Consider the following 7932-nt stretch of genomic DNA (forward strand, 5'->3'; position numbering starts at 1 on the left):
TCGCTGCCTTAATAATAATAAAAATAAAAATAAATCATTATCATTATTTTAATTACTGGTGTGATTAGTAAGAATGGTTGTTGTCCGAAGCTTCTTTGAAAAGCTAAGAGAGATTCTAATTATTTATTTAAGATTTTTGGCAAGAGTGGAGAGAAACATTTTATGAAATATACCTGCCTGATTGCCAATCAACCAACCTGTCCACCTGCCTCCCTAAGTACATAACTACGCACCTGTTTGCGAAGCTATTCACCCTGCCTCTTAGTTTATTTACTACCATATATGTTGGCGTCAGCTTATCATACACCACACACACACACATATATATATCACTGTATCAAACAAACTGCCAGATCTTGTTATATACCACTGGTCACAATGTACCTCCTTGCATTATTGTAAGCCGAATGATGCCACCCCATTGTCTCAGCAGGCAAGCCCACGGTCTCCATAGCTGGTCTGGGATTTGAAACCGTAATCTAGTGTTCGTGATTGCAACACTCTAACCACTCGGCCACGTTCCTTCAGCACACGCATAAATGGCTTACATCTTATACGAGGAGTTTAAGACTAGCTCTTTAACACTTGAAATATGCAATTATACTCTTTTACTTGTTTCAGTCATTTGACTGCGGCCATGCTGGAGCACCGCCTTTTAGTCGAGCAAATCGACCCCAGGACTTATTCTTTGTAAGCCTAGTACTTATTCTATCGGTCTCTTTTTGCCGAACTGCTAAGTTACGGGGACGTAAACACACCAGCATCGGTTGTCAAGCGATGTTCGGGGACACACACACACACACACAAACATATATATATATGACGGGCTTCTTTCCGTTTCCATCTACCAAATCCACTCACAAGGCTTTGGTCGGCCCGAGGCTATAATAGAAGACACTTGCCCAAGGTGTCACGCAGTGGGACTGAACCCAGAACCATGTGGTCGGTAAGCAAGCTACTTACCACAATATTATTTCGTGAGCAACAGGTCAGCCGTTGTTTCAGTGAATCGACAATGGAATGACGTGGCGAGAATCTGTGTAAACTGGGCAGAATAAACACCAGACAACACAAATGATAATTATTTCTGTTCATTAGCATCAGCTTATTGGCTTTTTTCATTGGACTTTACATCTTTCAAAAACGTAAACATAAACACACACACACATAACGGGCTTTGTTTCAGGTACGTGGTATACACATCTTCCACTACTGCTGGTTCTATGGCCGAGTAGTCAGTGACTAAATTGGCCCCTCTGCTTGAGTAACTTGCTACTCTTGTAAGAAAGGTGTGGGCCAATGGTAATCCAGTTGGGGAAGGCCATGGCAAACCACCCTGATATTTCTGCCAAAAAAAAAAAAAAAACACTATAAGGTCAGAACGAGGTAAAGTTATGGCTTCTCATTCATTGAGAGAACTTGTGCCCAACCTTTATTATACTTACACACATGATGTTGCCACATGAGCTTCCTCTCCTGTTGTTTGTTGGCACTCCGTCGCTTACGACATCGAGGGTTCCAGTTGATCCGATCAACGGAACAGCCTGCTCGTGAAATTAACGTGCAAGTGGCTGAGCACTCCACAGACACATGTACCCTTAATGTAGTTCTTGGGGGATATTCAGCGTGACACAGAGTGTGACAAGGCTGACCCTTTGAATTACAGGCACAACAGAAACAGGAAGTAAGAGTGAGAGAAAGTTGTGGTCAAAGAGTACAGCAGGGTTCGCCACCATCCCCTACCGGAGCCTCGTGGAGCTTTTTTAGGTGTTTTCGCTCAATAAACACTCACAACGCCTGGTCTGGGAATCGAAACCGCGATCCTATGACCGCAAGTCTGCTGCCCTAACCACTGGGCCATTGTGCCTCCACTTTCTCTCCTGTAACTGCAGACAGCGTGAGGGGAGAAAACTCATACATGATGTGCCTACAGCATGCAAAAGGTTAACTGGGAAGACTTTATTGTAGCATTATCAACATGCTGCAAAAGTGTATGATCCATGATGATGACAATATACATTTACTTACAAAACATTATTTATAAAACACACAAATACAGACCCACACATACATATCTTTATAAATATATTACTGTGTTTTCCAAAATGGAGGCAGACACCTTTCTCCATGTGATTGGCTTGAAAAATTCTTAAGACACTTGGATATTTTCCTACTTTTCTTAACATGAAACCAATGGTAGCCTTAATTCACAAATAAAGAAATTATATCTACAAAGGCAGTGTTGAGCGCTCATATTCATCATTTGACATTTACATGTATGTATATATCTTGAAATATAACCCCCCCCACCACCACAAATCTTGTAAATACAGCAATCCAGGGTTTTATTCTGCCATTTATCAAGCCGAAAGCATGACCATTTGTCAACTGACTTTTATATACACACATATGCATGTAATTTTCAGCTTGATAAATGGCAGAATAAATTATTTCAATCAGGAAATCCTGGGTAGCTAAGATCTACATTTTTTTAAAATTTAAGATTATCTTCACTCTTATAGCTGGTTGAGTGCTTTTTTTTACTAGTTGAAGCTTAACCACATAATGTCTGTCTATCTATATGCACACCTATAAAAGATATGTTTCTTTGAAATCGAACCAAAATCGACGACTGGGACCCATGCCAACCTTTCCTTCATTGGACACTAAACTCTGCTTGCGAGGACCTGTTGGGGCAAGTGGAATCAAAATCGAACCAAATTTGATGACTGGCACCCGTGCCAGTGGAGCGCTAACAACACCGTCCAAGTGTGGTCATTGCCAGAGCAGCTGTCTGGCTTCCATGCTGGTGGCATGTAAAAAGCACCATTCGAGCGTGATCGTCACCAGCGTCGCCTTAATGGCACTTGAAAAAACATTCGAATGAGGTTGTTGCCAGTGCCGCTGGACTGGCTCCTGTGCAGGTCGCACATAAAAAACACCATTTGAGCATAGCCGTTGTCAGTACTGCCTGACTGGCCCTTGTGCTGGTGGCATGTAAAAGCACCCACTATACGCTTCGAGTGGTTGGCTTTAGGAAGGGCATCCAGCTGTAGAAACTCTGCTAGATCAGATTGGAGCCTGGTGTAGCCATCTGGTTCGCCAGTCCTCAGTCAAATCGTCCAACCCATGCTAGCATGGAAAGTGGACGTTAAACGATGATGATGATGTCACACACACAGCAAATCTTTGTTTAGCTACAACGCTTCATATGAGTTGCTTACGAAGTCTGAGAATTTTATGCATTGCTAATAGATAAGCTTGACAAGTGCAATGTATGAACCTATTGTATGTTTGAATGAGAGAATGCAGCTTCACAGTTAAGTAGAAAGACATATACAATATATATATATATATATATATATATATATACTGGGGTGTAAGACACTTTCTATTTCTATTTTTTAAAAGTAACAAAAAACTGCTATGAATATTACAGAAGAGATACTGAGTGCATGATGAAACACTAATTTTGTTTTTGTCATAAAAATGTAAAAGTGGTTTGTCTTCTGCGAGAATGTGTCTTGTGTACCGGCAAACACGGGGTGTGTGTGTGTGTGTGTGTGTGTGTGTGTATTTGTTTTGGGTAAATGCTTCAGAATGTGTTCTTAAAAACCTCTATACTGCTTCTTGTTGGCTGCCACCTGTCAGTCCCATCCTCCAGTATAATTTGATGGAATGGTTATGCAGGTGGGACTCCTTTCAGCTTGTGATAAATATTAACAATAATAACATATCATTACATATATACACACACACATATATATATATATATATATATATATATATATATATATATATATATATAGAGAGAGAGAGAGAGAGAGAGAGAGACAATCATTCTCCATAAATATACACACACACACTAGGTCCTACCCAAGGAGACACCCATGCAAATGACAAGGGCACACAGCCATATCTTCCTGTTTTCACCTCAGTTACAGATGAAATGAGGACTTGTTAAATAATATTAAACAGCTTTGTAAAAACGAAAATAACAACCAAACGTTGTTGATTAAGTCATTGATTGATACATTCTCTAAGCCGCAATATTATCTTAATTATTATTAGTAATGAAGGTCGTCGTTAGTTGCTGTAATTATTTGTGAGGTCAGCAGCAAACAAGCTGTTGAAATTATACAATTATTCAATATGTCCATCCTTATCCTTTTTCTGAAGACAGTAAGGTGTAATTTTTGGGAATTATGGCTGCTATTTCTAGCAGGTCTAGCTACTTGGGCCTCTCGTCTTGGCTCATACACAAGACAGCTAAGTGTGATTTTAGAGAAATTTGGCTGCTGTTTCAACCAGGTCTAACTACCGAATAGAGGTCTCCTTCCTCAACTCATCTACAAACAATGGCATTGTTCATCTACATCAGTGACATTCAATGTCCATGCATTGACAACAAACTACACAGCCATCGACACAGAACTGGATATCACATGGTCGTCACCATCATCCACCCACGACCACACCATTGCTTTCATGACGTCACCATTTGCTCACATCATCATTAGTGCCTGCTCAGGCCATCAGCAGCAGCCACTCATTCAGACAACATTATCATCCACTAATACCGGCATCAGGAATTTCTAATACAAAGATATTGTCACCGTCATTATCCAATCACTGCAACAACGATATCTATCACAACTGGGTTCAGATCTATGAAAAACAAAAGAAAAAAAAAATCAATAAGTTAAACTCCAGATATTGTGTGGTTAACGAGATGGGATGAGAGGGAAGCAATTTTATTTCCATTAATTTTTTTTTTTTGTAACTACATTTTTCCTTTTATATTTTTTAAAAGTTGTGAAATCAATTCCCTGATATGAACCCCTTAATCATTCTACGATCACTTGGTGGAGCATAGAGTGGTATGAGAATGCACATGTGAATAGGAAGTGGGGGGTGGGGGTTAATAACAATACAGCATAGATTCCTGACCCTTCTCTAGGCATGTAAGGGAGCTCTGAAACTAACTTAACACTACAAAGCTAATTACAAACACATACATACATTAACTATACAGTGCTTTTCTGCATTACACAAGTTACTCACTAAAAACCAAGCTGTACCTGCCCATGCTATTTATTCCGCTGATATAAACAAGACATGTGAGCAACTGAGTCGAGAGATAATACAGTGCATATTGACACAATGTGAACTATCTAGCCACTCTCCTTTGATTGGTAGTGTTATGTCCTCTTTACCGATTTAAACAATCACAGCTCTGCACCCTTCCAGTTGCCGATGTGTGCGTTTCTGGTTAATTTGTGTGGAAGGGTGACATAGAGTCTTGAACACATCATTTGATAAGAAAAAGGTTAGCGAATGTATTTCTGGTTAATAGGTTTCCACATATTAACCAGAAACCTCGGTAATGCCACAGAATAAGAAAATATCAAAGAGTCCATTTCTTGTTAATGTATAGCTAGGTAAAAAGAGTACTGGCTGTCGTTTCACGTCTGTTCAATGTATAAGAAGTAGGCTGTAGCAATGGCGAGTTGAATAAAAAGTCAACAAGTGCATGTCACTGTCAGCAGTGTGTGGAAGGTTGTTGATGCCCTATTAGTGAACACGTGTGAGTGTGGAACCACCCACTGCCACTCCTCCCAAACACCTTATATGTAGAAATGTTAGTTATTCATAAATCGTATCTTAGTCTCCTCACACTGACGCCAGGTGAGCTGTTTGAATGAACCTATAATCAAAGGTGTTCAATTTACCTCCACTACTGCCACCCCAGGACTGCTCTGAGGCATTGCATATCTATGGTGTGTGTGTGTGTGTATATATATATATATATATATATATATATATATATATATATATATATATATACACACACACATATATACATATACACGCACACACACACACACACATATATACACACACATATATATACATACATACACAGCTTAGGTATGTCACCAAGAGATTAAAACAGAGTTCCAATAAGCAAAATTTGAAATCATTATCATGGAATTTGGACACAAGGGAGTTGAGATTGAGAGATAACGGTGGTCGCATAAATTATTGTTGCTGCAACAGTGATTATCATTATCATAATAATAATAATAATAATAATAATAATAATGGTTTCTAATTTATGCACAAAGCCAATAATTTTGGAGGAGGGGGGCGGGAAGGGGTTAGCGAATACCATCAAATTCAGTACTTGACTGGTATTTTATTCCATTGACCCGAGAAAAGGTGAAAGGCAAAGCTGGCCATTGGTGAGATTTGAACCGGGGAACATAAGAAGCCAGAACAAATGCTGCTAAGCATTTTTGCCTGACCTGCAAATGATTCTGCCAAAGATTTCCAAAGTTTTCATTTCAACCGAGTGCTCGACTTGCAGTGTTATTAGAAATAGCAGCCAAATTTCCTCAAAACCTGCACAAGGCACAATACCAGTGATTCTGAGTTTAAGGGTTAGTCAATACCACTGACCCCCACCTTAATACTTGACTGGTACTTACTGACCCCCTCCAGGGGGAGTGGAAAGGCAAAACTGACCATGGTAGGATTTGAACTCAGAAACCAAAAAAGCCAGAACAGATACAGTCTTCCAACAAGCTAATGATTCTGCCAGTCCCATTGCCTTCATTTCTAATATAGGCACAAGAAAATCTGACAGGGTGGGTGGTGTGCAGGTGGTTATATGGAACCCTGGGATTTGACTGGATAGTATCAAGCACAAGACAAGAAATCTGAATAATAATAATAATAATAATAATAATAATAATAATTTCTACTATAGGCACAAAGCCTGAATTTTTAGGGGAGGGAGTAAGTTGGTTACACTGCACCCCAGTACTCGACTGGTAACTCAGTTCATTGAACCCTAAAAAGGATGAAAGGTAAAGTGGATCTTGGCAGCGTTTGAACTTGCAATGTTTTATCTGATGTGTTAATGATTCTGCTGGCTCACCACCTTAATAATAATAATAATAATAATAATAATAATAATTCTTTCTACCATAGGCAAAGGAAGGGGAGGAGAGGGGTTTGTCAATTATATCGGGCCCCCAGAACTCAACCTAGATAGAACTTTATTTTATCCATCCCCAGTGGAATTTGAACTCAAATCATGAAGACAGACAAAATACCGCTAAGCATTTCGCCCAGCGTGCTTTAACGATTCTGCCACCTAGCAGCCTTATCCTATGAGAATCATACTGATTTCAAACCTTGGCGGAAAGGCCAGGAGTTTCGGGGAGGGGAAGGGTGGGGTGGGTGTGTAAATCGATTACAATCAACACCCAGAACTCAACTGGGAAATTATTATTTTTTTTATCGACTCCCGAGAGGGATGAAAGGCAAAAATCAGCCTCGGCAGAATTTGAACTCAAATCGTGAAGACAGATCAGATGTAATGCCACTAAGCATTTTTACCTGGCATGCTGGGATGAAAATTATAATAATAATAATAATAATAATAATAATAATAATCATGATGATGATGATGATGATGATGATGATGATGATGATGATGATGATGATGATGGTGTTATTTTTTTCATAGGACACGCATGAGAAAAGCAAAGAGTAGACGGTGGGAGAATTTTTAGCTCTAGATGAAAGATGACCATCTCCCACCCAACTCTGCCTCTCTTCTCCTCCACTCCAGAACACAATCGGTAATTTTTTATTTTTGTTTTCATTTTTTAATTATTGTTTTTTTTTTTTTAATTAATTAATTAATCCAGGGAGGCCCCACAATGTAAAGCTGTGGACATTTCAAGGGAATCCTTTATTATCTGTATTTTTTAAATCTTATTTTAGAACTCCAAACATTGGAAAAGGGGTGAAGGGGACATGATGGTGGGGGGGGGGGTCAAGGCTTAAACTCTTGTCAGGTGCTTCAGTTTATGAAGTGTTCTTCACTTTGCTCACTCATTAACGATGAGGATGAAGATA

The sequence above is a fragment of the Octopus bimaculoides genome, chromosome 28 (assembly GCF_046866305.1).
Source record: "Octopus bimaculoides isolate indiv1 chromosome 28, ASM4686630v1, whole genome shotgun sequence".
Classification (NCBI taxonomy): Eukaryota; Metazoa; Mollusca; class Cephalopoda; order Octopoda; family Octopodidae; genus Octopus; species Octopus bimaculoides.